This window comes from Macaca fascicularis, chromosome 2, assembly GCF_037993035.2.
Source record: "Macaca fascicularis isolate 582-1 chromosome 2, T2T-MFA8v1.1".
Lineage (NCBI taxonomy): Eukaryota > Metazoa > Chordata > Mammalia > Primates > Cercopithecidae > Macaca > Macaca fascicularis.
Window position 1 is genome coordinate 49,980,358 of NC_088376.1, and position 18,429 is coordinate 49,998,786.

An 18,429-nucleotide genomic window follows, 5' to 3' on the forward strand; every position below is an offset into this window, starting at 1 on the left:
TTATAACTTTTTATTTAATATTCATTATTTATGGGGCTGTTTTCTCTTAAATTTTGATTACTGGGTATTAATGTATTAACTCTACTTTAATCAGTATAAACTAGATTAGTGAGAGATCAATGAAAGGCAACAGAAGAACTAATCTCAGGATACTGACTCTTCTTCATTTTACATTGGTGCCTGCAAAATATTTCACTTGTGTTTTAGAGAACCAGTATGCTTCCAGATAATCAGCCGTGAAAGGGAATCAGTGCATATTGTTACTGATGGAAGGTATCCAAGTCACCAGCAACAAATTGTACAGATCTGTAGCAACTTCATTTCTTGCCTCCTCAGAAGAAATAATTTGACTGAGGGGTGTAAGTCAGAAAAAGAGACTGAGTCAAGTTTCAGATCAAGAGCGGAAGTGTATTAAAAAGCTTTAGAGCAGGAGAAAACAGAAAGTACACTTGGAAGAGACCCAAGCAGGCACCAAGAAGGTCAAGTGCAACATTTAACCTAGTTCTACGACTTTATAGGCTGTTTCAGTTTCGTCATCTTGCACTTCTTTCGCACGATTCTTCCCTTAGGGTGGGCTGCCTGCCTGCACAGTGGTCTCCTTATGCTTGGGAAGTGAGCACACACAGTGGGTTTTGGAAGTTGTGCGCATGCTCATCTGAGACTTTCTTCCCTTTTCCAGTGGACTACCCCCAGAAGGTCATACTCTGCCATTTTGTCTCTTAATGTGCACGCCCAGGTTCACTCACCAAATACCTGAGATTTTACTGGAAGCCCTTTTTGCTTCTCCCTGCCTCCTGCATTCAATTAACACATTAATGTTAACAGCTGTGGGTCATTAGGAGCTTGTCTCTCCCTGGTGCCAGCTGCCAAATTATCATTTTTAGAGAGTCAATGTGATAATTGTTGAACCATCACTGATGATAGCCTGACATTCCTGGTGGACAGGGGAAGGGCCCTGTCCTGCCCCACTCATGCCTGTCTAACTACCTGTAAAAATATATCTGATTAAACGACAAGGAATCATATCTTAGATTCTGAACTCTCAAGAATTTCTTCAAGTCTTGAGTTTGCATTGGAGTAGCTATATGTCCATGCATTCCAAAAACAGGGACTATGTACTGCATAGATTATGAACCAACCTCAGGGGAGCAGGTCAGTTTTGCTATCAACTTATGAGCATTACCCTGACATCAATACTACTCAATGCTTAGTAGTCTTACTTTGTTTTTCCTCTTTACACTTACAATTTCATACATTTTTCATTTTTCTGACTGTCTAACTTTTATTTATTCCCTTGCACTCAATAGAGGATCATGAAACATTCTTCATGGAGAAAATAAAAGCTATTAGATATGATGTTCTTTATCTTTCCACCTTACAAATATAGCTGAATTTGCACTCTTTTTCTCTTTTCTGAACAAAATGAGAGTGTCTATAACCTGGATTCCTTCTCTACTATTTTCGCTGAGTCCTCCTTTTGTTAATCATCCCTCTCTGAAGCTCTTCATCTTGTATTCCTCTACTATATCCCTATTTCCTTGTTATTATTATCAACACATATATAAGTGTACTTTATTTTTTTTTAATTTTCTGTTAAATGCCCACCAGTGATAGACTGCATAAAGAAAATGTGGCACATGTACACCATGGAACACTGTGCACCCATTAAAAAAATGAGATCATGTCCTTTGAAAGAACGTGGATGGAGATGGAAGGCATTATTGTCGGCAAACTAACACAGGAAAAGAAAATCAAATACCACATATTCTCACTTATAAGTGGGAGCTGAGTAATGAAAACATATGAACACATGGGGAGGGGAGAACAACACACACCGGGCACTGTCAGAGGTTGCGGGTAGGAGGAGGGAAGCATCAGGAAGAATAGCTAATGCATGATGGGATGACATGTCTAGCAAACCACCATGGCACATGTTTACCTATGTAACAAACCTGCAATTTCTGCACATGTACACTGGAACTTAAAATAAAAGTTGGAAATTTAAAAAAATTGCTGTTGATCACTTCCCAGTGATCTACCTTTCTTCTCACCTTGAAAACTACTTTTCCAAATAAAATGAAGTAAAACATTCAGTATCTTCTCCTCATCATTTTGTATTTCATTTATCGCCCATTCTAATGTAGGTTCCACCCCTAACACTACATTCAACTGTTCTGCTCTTGCTAAAAATGAAAATTATCTTTATGTTGCCTAACCTGTAGATGACTTTCACTCCTCACCTTATGTGACTTCTATATTAGTTTCTTGGGACTTCTGTAACTAATTACCACAAACTGAGTGGCTCATAATGACAGAGATATATTCTCTCACAGTTCAAGAGGATGAAAGTCTGAAATCAAAGTGTCAGCAAGGTTGGGTCATTATGGAGGCACTGAGGAAGAAACCTCCCTATGCCTCTCTCCTAGCTTCTGGTGGTTCCCAGCAATCCTTGGTGTTCTTTGGCTTATAGATACATCCCTCCAATCTTCTCTGCCTGTATCTTGGCTTCTTCTGTTGTTTTGCATGTACTCTTCTCTTCTTATGAGGATGCCAATCATAAGATTGCTGGCCATCCAAATCTCTTCTGACTTCACTGGAACTTGATTACATCTAAAAAGATCCTATTTCCAAATATGGTAAAATTCACAGGTATAGGGAGGTTGCAACTTGACCATGCCTTGTTGAAGGATACAACTTAACTCACTACAACTTTTTACTAACATTCAACAAATTTGAAGCTCTTCTAGAATTATATTATTCTTTCTTGGCTTCTGGATCACTAAACTCACCTGGTTTCCTTTCTCACTCTTTGCCCCTCATTTAGGGATTCATTCTTCTATATCCAACCCCTTTATTATGGAGATCTTCAAAATTCAACACCAGGAATTCTCTTCTCCCTACATATTCACTACCTAGGCAATTACATCTTGGCCAAAATTTGAAAACATCTCACACTGGTATCCAGATATCTCTTGAATTTCAGACTACTCTTTTCAATGCATATATGTCCTCCCTATTCAATGATTCATGATATTGTTAAGACAATGTATCTAAAAGTAATCCTTAATTTTCTAACCAAATTTATTCCTTCTCATGTCTTTGATTTCTCATTAAATTTAACTTTCATTTACTTAGATTTATTTTAATGCTAGAAATCTTAAGTGGTTGACTTTTCCTTTCATTAACCCCTTTCCCAATCCATGACAGTTAAGTATCAAGTTAGATGCTTTCACCTTTAATATATATTTCATTTCCATTTATTTATCTCCATTTACCCTGGTATCAACTTGGTCTAAATCAAAAGTTTTTCTTATTTGGAGAAATGAAAAGCCTTGCTAAATGTTCTTACTCTCTATTTTTATAATTATTTCTACAAGTCATCTTAAACTTTGAAAAATATATCAGAACATCAGAATAAAATTCCAAATCTTTTTTGTAATCTTCATAAACTGTCCCCTGCCAAATTTTCCATACTCATTTCTCATCAGAATTTCTAAGACTTGTTCACATGTTGAACTCTTTCAGTCTTTCATAAATACAAAGCATATCACATCCTTTACACATGCCCTGCAACATACTTTATCCTCATTCTTCAACTGCCTAACTTCTATTACATTCTCAAGTTTTGACTTAAATACTACTTTCTTAGTGAGGACTTTTGTAATCATGAAACTGCTACCCTTATAAAATTACAAGTTCTGTTATAAAATATGTTATATTTTTTCATGTTATCCAATACTTTCACTCAGAGTAAGTTTGTAGTTACATGTTTGTATATTTTTAACTTTTGTTTTCCTTGTACATCTCCACCAGAGCTCTTGGGTGACCAGGTGTATTGTCAATAAGCAGTTTTTTTTTTTTTTAAGGAATCTTTATATTTGAGCAATAGGTTTCAACAATAAGCTTTAAAAATTCCATAAAACATGCTGTAAATAGATCTGTGTTATCATCCAGTCTTTATTATTCCATTTGCAGAGCACAAGCAGAGAGATTTAGCATAATTCTCAAAGGTTTTATGGTATTTGGAACGGTAAATGAGCACTGGCTTCAGCTTAAAGTCACCAGGTGCATTAACTTCTAAGAAGAGAATTCCTTCTCATGTCTTTGAAGCTTTTAAACCAGGCAGTGACTTGTCCTTTCTAGTTATAACAGTCCTAGGTGGCATCTTCTTCCAATAGAAGGCTGCTTCATTTACACTGAAAATCTGTTGTTTAGTATAGACACCTTCATCAATGATCTCAGCTAGATCTTCTAGATAACTCGCTGCAACTTCTACATCAGAACTTGCTGGTTCACCTTACACTTTTATGTTTTTGAAAGAGTTTCATTCCTTAAACCTTATAAACAAAGCTCTGCTAGGTTCTACCTTTCTTCTGCAGCTTTCTCACCTCTCTCAGCCTTCATAGAATTAGAGAGAGTTAAGTACTTGCTTTGAATTAGGCTTTGGTCTAAAAAAATATTGTGGCTGGTTAGTTGATCTATCCAAACCACTAAAACTTTCTCCAATGTCAGCAATAAAGCTGTTTCATTTTCTTATCATTTGGGTGTTCACTGGAGAAGTTCTTTAAATTTCCATCAGGAATTTTTCCTTTGGCTGTCTTGGTTTTCCATATATCTTCTTCACTAAGTTTAGTAATTTCTAGCTTTTGATTTAAAGTGAGAGATGTGTGATTCTTTTTATTTTTAACTTGAACATGTAGAGGCTATACTAGGGTTATTAATTGGCTAAATTTCAATATTGTTGTTTCTCAGAGTATAGGGAGGCCCAAAGAGAGAGAAAAAGACAAAGGAATAGCTAGTTGGTGGAGCAGTCAAAACATGCAGAAGTATGAATTAATTTTGTCATCTTATGTGGGCACAGTTCATGATGCCCCAAAACAATTACAATAGTAACATCAAAGATCACTGATTACAGATCAGAATAATAATTAAAACTTTGAAATATATAAAAATTTCCTAATGTGAAACAGAGACACAAAGTTAGTGCATACTGTTAGACAAATGGCACTGATACACTTGCTTAACGCTGGGTTGACAGAAAGCTGGGAAATGAAGTATGCCTGTGTATTCTGTATATTAATTTAGCCATTTATAAATGTATTATTTCATTCTATATTATAAATAAATATGTCATGTTTTAATAATAAATATTTTATAATTCCTTACTAGCAAGTATCCATGTGAAAAGAAAATCAAAATTCTAAAAGTGACATAGTCCTTAATTAACTATTTAGAGATTTCTATGCATAATCTTTTTCTTCCATTTCTGTCTAAAAAGCAAAATTTTGCTTTTAGTAATAGATAAAATCAATGTATACCTTTCAACATATAGTATCATATTTCTAATAACATAGATTTTAAAAGTATAAGGGATTATTATGTAAAAAATAAAATACTATATTATCATATCTCTCTTTCAAGAAGACATTTGTCAGCAGTCTCCATTCTTTGTCTCTAAAACATACTAAAATTTAAGCTGTGTAAATGCATTGTGCCCCAGTGTTTAACTGATGTCTTTTAAATTATAGCTATTATACTATTATTATTATACTATTAACTATTATGACTTTTCTTTAAAACTATTCTTAATGTACCATGTCTATTAGTCTGTCAATGTGATTAAAACATATGAGAAGAAGAAGAAGAAGAAGAAGAAGAAGAAGAAGAAGAAGAAGAAGAAGAAGAAGAAGAAGAGTAGGAGGAGGAGGAGGAGAAGGAGAAGAAGAAAAAAAAAAGAAAGGAAGGGAAGAAGAAGGAGAAGAAGAAGAGAGGAAGAAAGAGAAGATGAAGAAGAGAAGAAAAATAAGAAGCTGTTACTTTTCTATTTGGTTGCTATATGTGAGCAAAGAAATTGATTAGGCATTTCTCTTTATTTAAGAGATATATCAGCACATAGAGTCACAGTCTGCCCTCATTTAGTCTTTTTATTTGTGATACTCCATATTACATGAGAGCATATCCATTTGAATCTCTTTAATATTCATGATCCTCTCACCAGCCTGAGCAAAAGAGCTAAAGCATTTGATAGCAATCTGAGGAACTTGATTAACAATGTACTAATCATCAGTACCATTGACCTGATTCAAAAATGTTTTTAATTCATCCATCACTTTTATAACCAAAGATGATTGCATTACTTTACCATTTTTTATTTAAATAAAACCCCATGAGCTGAAAATATCAAGCTATTTCTCCTAAATGTACCTTGCAACCAATTTAATTTATTTTTAAACTAAGTTCTAAAGTGACCTATAATAACCAATTAGTACGTGAACATAGAAAACCAGAGCATAAGTGGTCTGTAGTAAAATCAATTCACTTTGACTTCAAATCACTAAATGTTAAATTGTGTCAAAGAATTAATTTTGCAATAAATTATTACTATTGTTACAAAAATTCAACTAAAAGGTATTACCGGGAATAATTATACATATATCAAAATGCATTGAATGTAGAGTATGAACTATAATTACCCCCAATTGCTTATTCAAATGTTAATTGTAAGGATTTCATTTTTTAGCCATACCACTTCTTTTTAATTATCAAAAAACATATCTAATGTATCATAAACATATAGTACTGGCATAATACATTTAATAATTTCAAAGTATAAATATATACTAGACTATCACTTTTGGATTCAAATATTACTTATCATTATTAGGCTAATAAAAGATGATATAGTGATCTAGAAAGCAACAACTTGTCTTTTGTGCCCAAATGTCACTGAAGACTGAATTTATTGGTGAGATTGTGCAGGATCACATATTTTTAGGGAAAAAATATATGATTCAATTACCATGATATTGAATACATCTGAGAAAAACAACAATGTAATTCTCCAGATGGATTGAAACATATCTTCATACTAACAGGCCAAGAATTAAGAATAAGCCAGGTGTGGTGGCTCACACTTACAGTCCCAGCACTTTGGGAGCTAAGGGTGACTTGAGGCCAGCAATTAAAGATCAGCATGGACAACATAGCAAGACCCCATCTCTACCAGAAAAAAATAAATTAGCCTGGCATGGTGGCACATGCCTGTAGCCCTAGCTACTCAGAAGGCGGAAGTGGGAAGATTGCTTGAGCCCAGGAGTTAGCGGTTACGATGAGCAATGATCACTCCACTGCATTCCAGCCTGGGTAACAAAGGGAGACACTATCTTAAAAAAAAAAAAAAAAAAAAAAAATCCAAGAAGAAGAACATAAATAATTAGGTTGTTTCTTATGCACATCTGATTTTCAAATATTATGCTATATTTAAAATCATAACACAACTGTTGCAAATATTGCAAAGTATTTCAGATTATACTTTTGCATTAGTTCAACATATTTTTATTCTCCAAATTATTTTTTCTGAAATTTGATCATAAGAACAAAATACACACACACACACACACACACACACAGATGTAGTGGCTGGGACACGGGGCACCAATTTTTCCCTCTTAGGCCTCCAGGTCTGTGATGGGAGGGGCTGCCTGGAAGCTCTCTGAAATGACCTGGAGACATTTCTCTAGAGATCAGGTCTGGCTATGTTGCCCAGGCTGTTTTCAAACTCCTGAGCTCGAGTGATCCTCCTGACTTAGCCTCCCAAAAGTGCTAGGATTATAGGTGCGAGCCTGGCCAGAATATCTAATATTTTTAAAGTCATTATTTAGGGTGGCAAACTATTGAGAACATTATTATAATATATTTTAATTTGCTTAAATGTATAGTCTAGCCTTCATTGTGAGAATTTAAATTTTCAAATAGTTTAGTTATTGTATTAATTCCCTGGCAAAGTCTACGTGAAATTGCATAAAAGTAAATAGAACAAAATAGTGAAACAGATAATGTCTCTATACTAACTAGGGCCTGGCTATTCTGAGAATCGTACCATTTGAGCATATGTGGACTTAGCTTAAGAAATCAAATATACAAAATTTAAATAACTACTTTTAAGGTTATTTTCTCTCCTATTTCCAATTCAGATATTTAAAATAAAAATCTTATGATAAATATCTTTATTCAACTGATTTTAGTTTACAAATATGAATAACAACAAAATATTTTAATTTATAATTAGGAGTTTATTTCTTTTTTTAATTATAAATATTTCAATAACAAATATTGAACTTCAATTTTCAATACTTACAAAGCAATATATTTTTTAAATTTCTATGAGTATAAAACTTTTGAAAAAATTTAAGTAATCTAAGTAAGTTAATTTCCTTATATAACTGGATCTGCCATATATAATAATTTGTATTATTATTTAAGAGTGTGAGTTCTATCTTGTAGAGAAATTCCTAGACAAAACATGTCCATCTGTGAACAAGCCAAGTGAAGATTATGAAAGCATTAGGATTATATTCTTCTTCTTTAAATATTTGTGTAAATGTTTGATGACTGGCCATTACAGATATGATGAATTTCTTCTTCATTGCCACATTATTTTATCCATAATAATTAAAGATATATTAAGGAAAGAGGAGAAATTTTGCAAGTAACTCAATAATGTTTAATATTTTTCTATAATTGGACTAGGCTACTTTACTATGTGTGAATGGCAATACTGAATAAAATGTTTCTATTAAAAACTCTACTTGTACATGAGAGGAGCTGAGAAATGCAGATGAATATTTTTTGAAAGATGCCTCTAAACAATGAAAATAGTTCTGCAAGCTAAGCCTCCTTGGTTTTCCCAAAATTATACCATGGCAAATGGTTTTGCCATGATATACAACTGCTTTGTGAACAATGAATGGGAGTAAAAATTTGAAATAGGTACTTTGTACAAGTCCCCAAATACTATCTGCAAAAAGCTCTGCAAGGGTTTGTTATTGAATTGTCCTATAATCAAATGATATGTGGTATTAACCAAGTTGGGTGAAAAACTGTACACCCAGGGGAATTTAAAAAAGAAAAATGAAATTTCAAATAGTTTATCAGAATCTTTTACTCTCAATGAAAAACAAAGTTGGTTAAAGCCAAAATGGAATGTTGGGGTTTCAACAAATAATTCACTGTTTCTCCTGTTGCTTTCAAAATGTTCAGAAACACAAATACACACGAGGTATATATATATATATATATATATATATATATATATATATATATATATATGCAAATGAGCATTAATTAAAAGACTACTGTTTCCCCTTTATGCAGAAGTATAAAAACCATCTATCTAGTGTAATGCTGAACATATATGTCTACTATGTCCATAGAGTTCCAGTAGTAAAAATATCTACACCTAAGCAGAGACAGAAAAAAGATATTTGTGTAAACCACACCTTAAAAATAAAATGGACTCAATGTTATTTATCTGGCTAAAAAAAAATATTGTCACAGAATGAAATATAAGTTGATCTCCATGGGAGGAATACTATGTGTAGTGATGTCTATAATTATTATTCATCTTGGAACTTTTTTGTACAGGTAGGTCCCTTCAGATAAGAATTTAAATTATTCTTCTGATAAAGTATATTAACTTACACTCACTGACAACAAGGTAATTCAAATCTCTGAGCTAAACTGGAAGAACACTGGACATATTTTTTTGTGGGAGGTTGAACAGCTTTTTGACTTGTACCTGTATTCATGGAGATGATATTTACATTACTCTTAAAGGCATGATTAATAGAGTCCATTTGTGATAACTAAAACAACCTTCGTTAAATTGAACATTTTAGTTTTAAGCAGCTTTGGGGGCATTCAGGTAAATACATCATAAGAGTTTATAATTAGTCTGACATTTCTAGACACAATCAACTTGCAGATTTGAATACTTGATTTACATATATAAATATCATCATGCACTGACAACTCACAATCTTCCTTTGGAAAATGTAACTCCTTCACAAGTCATTCTCAGGTGGATATTCATTTAACTCTACACACGCACACATTTGGGTCGTGGTGACATTCAGGATCTTTCTTAATCGCTAAAAAATATTGCTAAGCTATATGTTTTCTCCTCTAGTAGTCTTACAGATCTTAGGCGACTCTAGATATAAACTCTTTAAATCTCTGAAAAGGAAATTTAGCAAATTAATTCTATATTATAGGTTGTTTTTACATATTTTCTAATATATTTCTATTTTTTCACAAAATACACATTCTTCATTAGTTTATACTTACGTCTTTTAAAATCTGAGTATTCATAAGCTACTTGTAAAAGAACATAGAAGTAATTTTCATTATGGCACTGAAGATAAGAATAGAATATCAAGGTCCTTATTCAGATCCTAGAATATAAATTTACTTAGTGAAATAAATATTTGGCAGAGAAACGAATGTGATGCTGTGTATGTATTATTTTACTAACAGCCTGACAATATTTATAGTTATATTTTCATATACCTCTTTAATTAAATATTCAAAACATAGATGGAAACATTCTACCTGAAAAGTAATTAAGTCAGAGTAGGGAATGAAGAGAACTATCAAATAATGTATAAAAATAAAACTCCAATGCAATCGAATGGGTTGAAGTATACACTCACAGTAACTGATATGAAAAAAATGAAAATGCATGTATCTCTTTAAAGAGCTATTGTACATAAACCATTTATTTTACATTATTTTAAGAAAGTGTTGCTTAAATGAGGGTATTTTGTACAGTAAAATTTTAAATTGAATAGATTTAATTTTAGGTCCAGCCAAATGTGTAGTTGTCAAGCATTTAATGCTGAAATACGTTGCCTTAACAAATGTTATTTTAGAGCTATTTGCCTTTTAAATTCTAACACTCTGTATATCTATTTGTCTAGCCCCCATCAAGGAGACTATTGTAGCTGGAGGCATTGGTATGAAGACGACTAAAGGGCTACATCATGTCAAACCCTCAAGTAGGAATTATTGCCTTTCTTGCCTCAGTTCCCAGCTGTATTATGTCACCAAATCACATCACAGTGTAATCAAAGATGAATAAAATATTTTTTTCTTTACCTTAAATGCTTTTCCTGTCAATTACAATCAAAGGACATGATTTTAGTTCTGTCAGTTTGTGAGGCTCTTTCCTACTGATGACTAAAGCTGTAATCTGCTAAATATAAAATGAATAAGAAAAGTCTTAGAATGATTTTGCTATTAAGAAGAAAGTTTTTTTTCTTCCCACAAGGGATAGAAAAGTAACTGGTCTTGAAAGGATGAAATCAAAGATGTTTTTTAAAAATGATCCCTTTGGTTTTCTTCCTTTTATGCTTTCCCCTTCCTGTGTTAATGCTAAATCTTCATTCGCAACAGTGGTTTGTCTTTCTGAGAAAATATACATACTACTCTAATCAAAACTATATCACTCTTTATAAATATTTTATTAGTCCCTTGTTTTCATATGTTCCATAACTTTCTTTCCATATTACTTCCGATTAGGAACCGTGTTATATTAACAGTAATTCTGCTATAGCTCCAACTTCTAGGCAGGTTTCTGGCTTGATTACATTATTAACCATAATCAAAAAAAAAAAAAATTCCCAGAATGATTTTAGCTTGGTAGTTGGGATTGCTTCCTTTGATCTTCTTAGTGTTATTTTACGATAGGTTGCTTCTCATTTACACTACAAATGCTGGCAAAAATGAAAGTGGTATCTCTGCTAGCAATGCCTGATAAAATAAAATAACTGGTTCAGCAGTCTGCCAGCTGCTTTCAACGATGAAAATCAGGTTGTTTATAATGGAGGAGAAAGGCTTAGAATGTAAATGTTTGCTATCATGAGAAGCTTTATGTAACTTTGTCATGAACTTCTGCCTCTTTTATCAATTAAATTTTTCTTATTTCTATATTTCATACTACCTAAGCATATATTTGTGCAATAAAGACACTTTCCCTGTGTGCCACACCAAATATCATTCTTGGGTGCTAATTTCTAGAACTACTCTTAAGTGATGTAAGAATAGAAATGTTATGTATACAATTTTAATTTATTACCTTCAGAATTTCTCATAAACCCTCTGGTTCTATTCTTGCCCTTTACCTTCATTGTTATTTATTCACCAAAGTGAGAAATGCATGATTAACTGTGTTCTCATATTGTTTTAAGATGTTCCTATTCTTTAGAATTGGAAAGACGAAATCACAGACAACTTTGAGTATTTTTATGTCATTTACCACATTCACACACACACACACAAATGGAAATACCAGACTGAGAAAAAAGTATGGCATCAAGCGCTGCATATAATCTGATAACAAATACAAATATTTAGTGCTATATCTTATTTCAGATGCCAGTAAATTCAAATCATTTGAAACAATATATCATACACTGAGAAACAGACTCAAGTTTCTTCAAAGTATTTTGATCAACAAATGACAAATTGCCCAAAGCATTACAAAAGAACCCTTTGAAAGAGGGACTCAAAACAGAGTTCTGCTTGTGATTTTTGTCCCTGGCAATGTGATCTTGAACTTAACCTCACAGTAATTTAGTTTCCAATATACATACCCCTAAAACAAGATGAGAATCACGTTTCTACTAGCAGCCGCACTAGTTCCAAAAGGTAAAAGAAATCATATGATGTTAGAGCCACGAAAAACTTGTACGTAACCTCGTGCATCCCTTGCCTTTATTTTACAAATGAAGAAATAAAGGGCCACCATGTTTATCAATAACTCAAGTCAGAAAGCTCTTTTATTTCACATGTTCAATGGATGTTTTAAATTTTTTATTATTTTTTATTTCCATCGGTTTTTGGTGAGCAAGTAGAGTTTGATTACATAGGTAAGTTCTGTAATGGTGATTTGTGAAATTTTGGTGCACCCATCACCCGAGCAGTAATCACTGTACCCAATTTGTAGTCTTTCATCTTTCACCCTATTCTCATCCTTTCACCCAAGTCTCCAAAGTCCATTGTATCATTCTTATGCCTTTGCATTGTCATAGCTTAACTCCCACTTATGAACGAAAACATAACAATCTTTGGTTTTCCATTCTTGAGTTACTTCACATAGAATAAAGGTCTCCAACTCCACCAGGTTGCTTCAAATGCCATTATTTTGTTCCTTTTTATGGCTGAATAGTATTCCGTGGTATTGAGGGGTGGTGGTGGTGGTGGCTTGTGGATGCCCTCCTGGCTATCATTTCAGGCAGTAGAGGTGACCCCTGTCTGAGAGCTTTAATGGAGCTGGGTCCTGCCTTTGAGCTGAGGGGACCTCGTTCCTGAGATCAGGCATGACCAGGTTAACTTCCAGAACTACTGCAGGAACATACCAGGAAAGCAGTAAGAATCCACAGACCCTTTGAAGGAGGCAGATCGCTCCTGCAGGACCCAGGAGACAGCCCAAATACTGTGCTGCTATTCCACAGCCGACGGACCAGAAAACAGTTCACATCACAGGACTCTGTGCAGACACCCACCAATGCCACCCGGGAAAACGGTAGCTCCACTGGGTGGAGAGAAATAACAATCCAGAAGAGAAATAACAATCACTAGAGTTCGGCTTTCTGGAAGCCACGTCCCTGGGAAAAGGGGGAGAGTACTACATCAAGGGAACACCCCATGAGATGAAAGAATCCGAACATCAACCTTTGAGCCCCAGATCTTCCCTTTGACATAGCCTATCCGAATGAGAAGGAACCAGAAAAAAACAAAATTCTGGTAATATGACAAAACGAGGTTCTTTAACACCCTCAAAAAAAAAAAAAAAAAAAAAAAAATCACACCAGCTCAGCCAGGCGCGGTGGCTCATGCCTGTAATCCCAGCACTTTGGGAGGCGGAGGCGGGTGGATCATCAGGTCAGGAGATCGAGACCATCCCGGCTAACACGGTGAAACCCCGTCTCTACTAACATACAAAAAATTAGCCAGGCCTGGTGGCGGGAGCCTGTAGTCTCAGCTACTTGGGAGACTGATACAGGAGAATGGTGTGAACCCGGGAAGCGGAGCTTGCGGTGAGTGGAGATCACACCACGGTACCCCAGCCTGGGCGACAGAGCAAGACTCCATCTAAAAAAAAGAAAAAAAAAAAAAAGAAGGAACAAAGCGTCCAAGAATTTTGGGATTATGTTAAATCACCAAACCTAAGAATAACTGGCATTCCTAAGGAAGAAATCTAAAAGTTTTGAAAACATATTTGGGGGAATAATTAAGGAAAACTTCCCCTGCCTTGCTAGAGATCTAGACATCCAAATACAAGAAGCTCAAAAAACACCCAGAGCATTCATTGCAAAAAGATCATCACCTAGGCACATAGTCATCAGGTTATCTAAAGTCAAGATGAAGGAAAGAACTGTGAGGCAAAAGCAGGAGGTAACTTATAAAGGAAAATCTATCAGATTAACAGCAGATTTCTCAGCAGAAACCCTACAAGTTAGAAGGGATTGAGGTCCTAACTCCAGCCTCCTTGAACAAAACAATTACCAGAAAAGAATTTTGTATCCAGCAAAACTAAGCTTCATAAATGAAGGAAAGGTACAGGTTTTTTTCAGACAAACAAATGCTGAGAGAATACACCAATACCAAGTCAGTGCTACAATAACTGCTAAAGGGAGCTCTAAATCTTGAAACAAATCCTCAAAATACACCAAAACAGAAAGCTCTTACTAAACATGCTTAGCATCAAGGATTTTCTGAGACAAAATATCTGAAAAAGTATAGCGTCAAGCTTCACACTGAAATAAGATGTCTAGAAAAGTGACAGTGACTTTTTAAAATAAACTTTAATTACATATTAAATATCTGAATATATTTTTCTTGAAAAACAATATATTTCATATAGAGCTAAAATTCCTTTGCAAACTCAAATTTTACTCTTTCATTCAACTCAACCCCATTCCATTAAAGAGAAAAACAATTGCATCAGAATAGGATTTTTCTTTCCAAATATTTTATGTGTGTTGAAACGTATATATATGTAGCCACTGGGGAAAAAATATTATTGGTGGGGAGGATCTGAATCTGATCTCAAATGTGGTCAATCTTAATAATGTATTGAAGACCAACATTGTTCTTATGATGTGATGGCATGCAAAAGACACAGCATCTTGGCACGAAACCTTTGACAATGATGTAAACAAAGATTGTCTTTATACACAGATCATTTGTTTTTCTCTGCACTACTGGATTCAAATCCTTTCTTAATACTTTCTAATAATAAGACTTTTAACAAATCATTTAAGTTCTTTGAGAATTGGTATCTTTATCTATATATATAGTGAAGGTAATAACTATCTCATTGAGTGTCTATAAAGACTAAATAAAATTAAATACCCAGGACAATGCCTGGAACATAGTATTTACTGGTATATCACTTATTATATTTGATTATAATTAATTTTCTATCTTTCCCCTGGAAATGCTAATTATTTGAGGAATAATAAGACAATAAATTGTCCATCTTTTCTATGTTCACCATTTTGAACAGTTCCTGTAATATATAGTAGACATTGAAAAACTTTTGATTATCTGGCTGTCTGGATGAATAGATGGATTAGCAAATGTGTACACAGGCCAATTAAAGGGAGAAATGCAATTATTTGGAAAACTTAACCAATTTTCAAATAGCAAGGGCAAAATATTACCTTAATTTATCCTTAAATGTTTCATTTTATCAATATTTCAAAAATTTTTGTTCTTTATACATGCCATCTGCATGATATTTACCACACCAAGTATCGCATGCACTAGTAGTTGTGAAACTTTATTCTACCATATGAAAATGATAATATTTGTATGACTTACTTGGATGTACCAACCATGCTGCTCCAAATCAGAAATGAGGAAGGAGAAGATTACAACTGTCCCAGTCACACCTAGACTCCCAGTGAGCTGGGGGGTGGGGGTAGGGGGTCACTAGTAACTAATTATGGCATATCAGCCTCACAAACAGGGAAGGAGGCTCTAAATACTCTGGTTTACTTAATATCATTTATTTAAAAAGACTTTAAATACTAATTCTATAGTTAACCTTATCCTAGTAGTAATATCTGAGAAATACTGTGTTGTTTTCGTTATTTATTACTTGGGTGGCACATCCATGTCATTTCAGGGCTAGAATGCTCTGTAGAGGTTCTCTGAAGGAGTCTTTCCATCTGTAATGTCCCTGGCCGCTGCGTCAGTGGGAAGACACCATGATGAACAACACATTGGTTATTAAAGATGTCTGCTTCCACTTTCACTAGATAAAGCAATCTCACAGTCATGATGAAAACCAAGGGTTCGAGGAAATGTTATTCTCTGTCTTACAAGACACTGACAAACAGCCCCGGTGACTACTCCTTATTTTCTTTTATTTTTTCTTGTTGAATGCAATTAAAAAGGCTTCAGTATAAGAGGGCATATTTGAATAATTACATATCAAAAATAATAATAAAATTCATTTTTATAAAAAGTATTCAAAATATAATAATGCTACTCAGACTTTAAGTACAGAGGCAGAGAAAGGTTGGTGTAACTTGGCAATAAGACCCATGGTTATTATTGCAATGTCAATATTGTACCTGGATTAGCTTTACTTCTCAGTGTTTCACCCAATGATCATTTACAATCTCTAAATTAAATTTTTCAAAACTCTATCTGTCTTCAAAATAATCATGCATGAAAGCATACAATCCGTTTTTTAAAGATAGCATAACTCCACCAGCCAAGAGAGTGAGCTTATGCAAGCACAAGTGTGCTGCTGCTCCAGTGTATTTCATTGAGCCACAACCTATCTCTCAGTGGCAGATGCAGCTGCCCTGCAGTCCCATGACAGGCATATTACAATCACAGCCATTTCACTGCATTAACCATGATATTGCTGCCTGTCCTCTGATAATCCCACATTGCAGAACCAGCATACTATATCTAAGCAACTACTTAGTGTAGGCCAGAGTAGTCTGACTGATTAATAAAGTGTTAATTAACTGAAAGAGCCAAATAGGTTGGAGTTAAACAACTAGATGAAGTAAAAATGTCCTTAGAGGAAAAAATTACTATAAATAGAAATGTGTCAAGGTAATGTCCGTGATTGTCTTTTAAGTATCCAAATAGGATCCTACACAGAATCATGAAAAAAATTTCTGGATATTTTATTGTGTGTGTGTGTGTTTTGTTGTTGTTGTTGTTTTTGTTTTGTTTTGCTTTTCATTTGAATGTCTTAATATGTCTCTGTCTCATTCTGTGAAAATTATATAAAAGTAGCACATTCTCTATCCCACATGCAGTGTCTGTACTGACAGGTGGCAGGTGGAAAGCATCTCTAAAAGGAATGTGCCCCTATTTTTCTAAATGCCCTGTGGCATACCTTGATGATACACAGTGTGATATAAGAAATGTGCCCTAAATCTTCAATATGGCAGCCAATTTCTATTCTATACACTAAGCAGATAGGAAGCATGGAGACCTGATGGAACATGCATCCTTCAACCTGGTAAATGCAGCTAGATTAACAAAAATATTTAAAAACAGCCAATAATTATAGAGTGTTACTTGCTATTGCATAATTATTTAATAAACCATATAAGATACAACTGTTACTCAGTCACAGAGGCCCTTTTCACACTGCACCATATGGCTAATGGCAGCAATTGCACATCACACCATACTGAGTATTCCTTCTCATCATACTGTATTGGCTACAGACTCAGTTTGCAGCTAATGTGTGTGTTACCCTTTCACTGCATGTTTATTTTATGAGACAATGGTGTCTGTTTCTGGTGTTGAGTCTAAAATAATAAGCTACTATTTTAATACCTTAACTGCTAAGTTACCTCAATATTACTTTTCCAAGATAGATTTTTAAATATAAGTTTTGTTACCTTTTACCCAGCTGTAATCCCAAATTCTGGTCTTCTACATTTTGATAAATGTCAACAAGGGAGGTCTATGTTTATTATAATATCACTGGTAGATGTAAAAAGCTAAATTCAATTGTGTACCGGCATCACCTGAGAACATTAAATTGGTGGATTTCTTCTCTATATCTACTATAAGGTTGATAGCAAAGCTCAGAGAGGCTCAAATAATTTAGTTCCAGAAACTCTATCTTCCACATCCAGCCTCCAAGAACACCTCAGTGAGGCTTTTACAGCAACTTTTTACTAAATATCAGCCCATGTTGGGACATTCCAGGCACATGTCTTCAACATATTGTTTTTAAATGAACATGAATTGAGTAATGCCTATTTTTGGTTTTGAGGGTAAAAAACAGGAAAAATGTCAGATTGAAAAGTTGCAAAAGTAACATCAATTTAATTTTCAAAATTAAAACGAAATATTGGGTGAATTTATTCAGATTTAACAATCATGCAAACTAATTCATTTTCAACTTTCATATCAGATGTTTTGGCACAGATGTTAGATTCTAAAATGATTTGGATGGGAGAGATGAAATCATCCCTGGGAATAAGGAGACTAGGCATTGTATCTGAACAATTAAAAAAAAAAAAAAGGAAGTAAAAAGTACATAATCAGCATCAAACTCTTTGCTTGGAAGTAAAAAGAAATACGAGGAAATATGTTTTG

The 18,429-nt window shown here is 34.1% G+C and overlaps 1 long non-coding RNA gene across 1 annotated transcript in view; it reads right to left on the reverse strand.

Moving 5' to 3' along the window:
* LOC123571888 (uncharacterized) overlaps positions 1-18,429 on the reverse strand; it is a 338,367-nt gene that overhangs the window by 127,744 nt on the left and 192,194 nt on the right. The gene's annotated exons all lie outside the window — the stretch shown is intronic.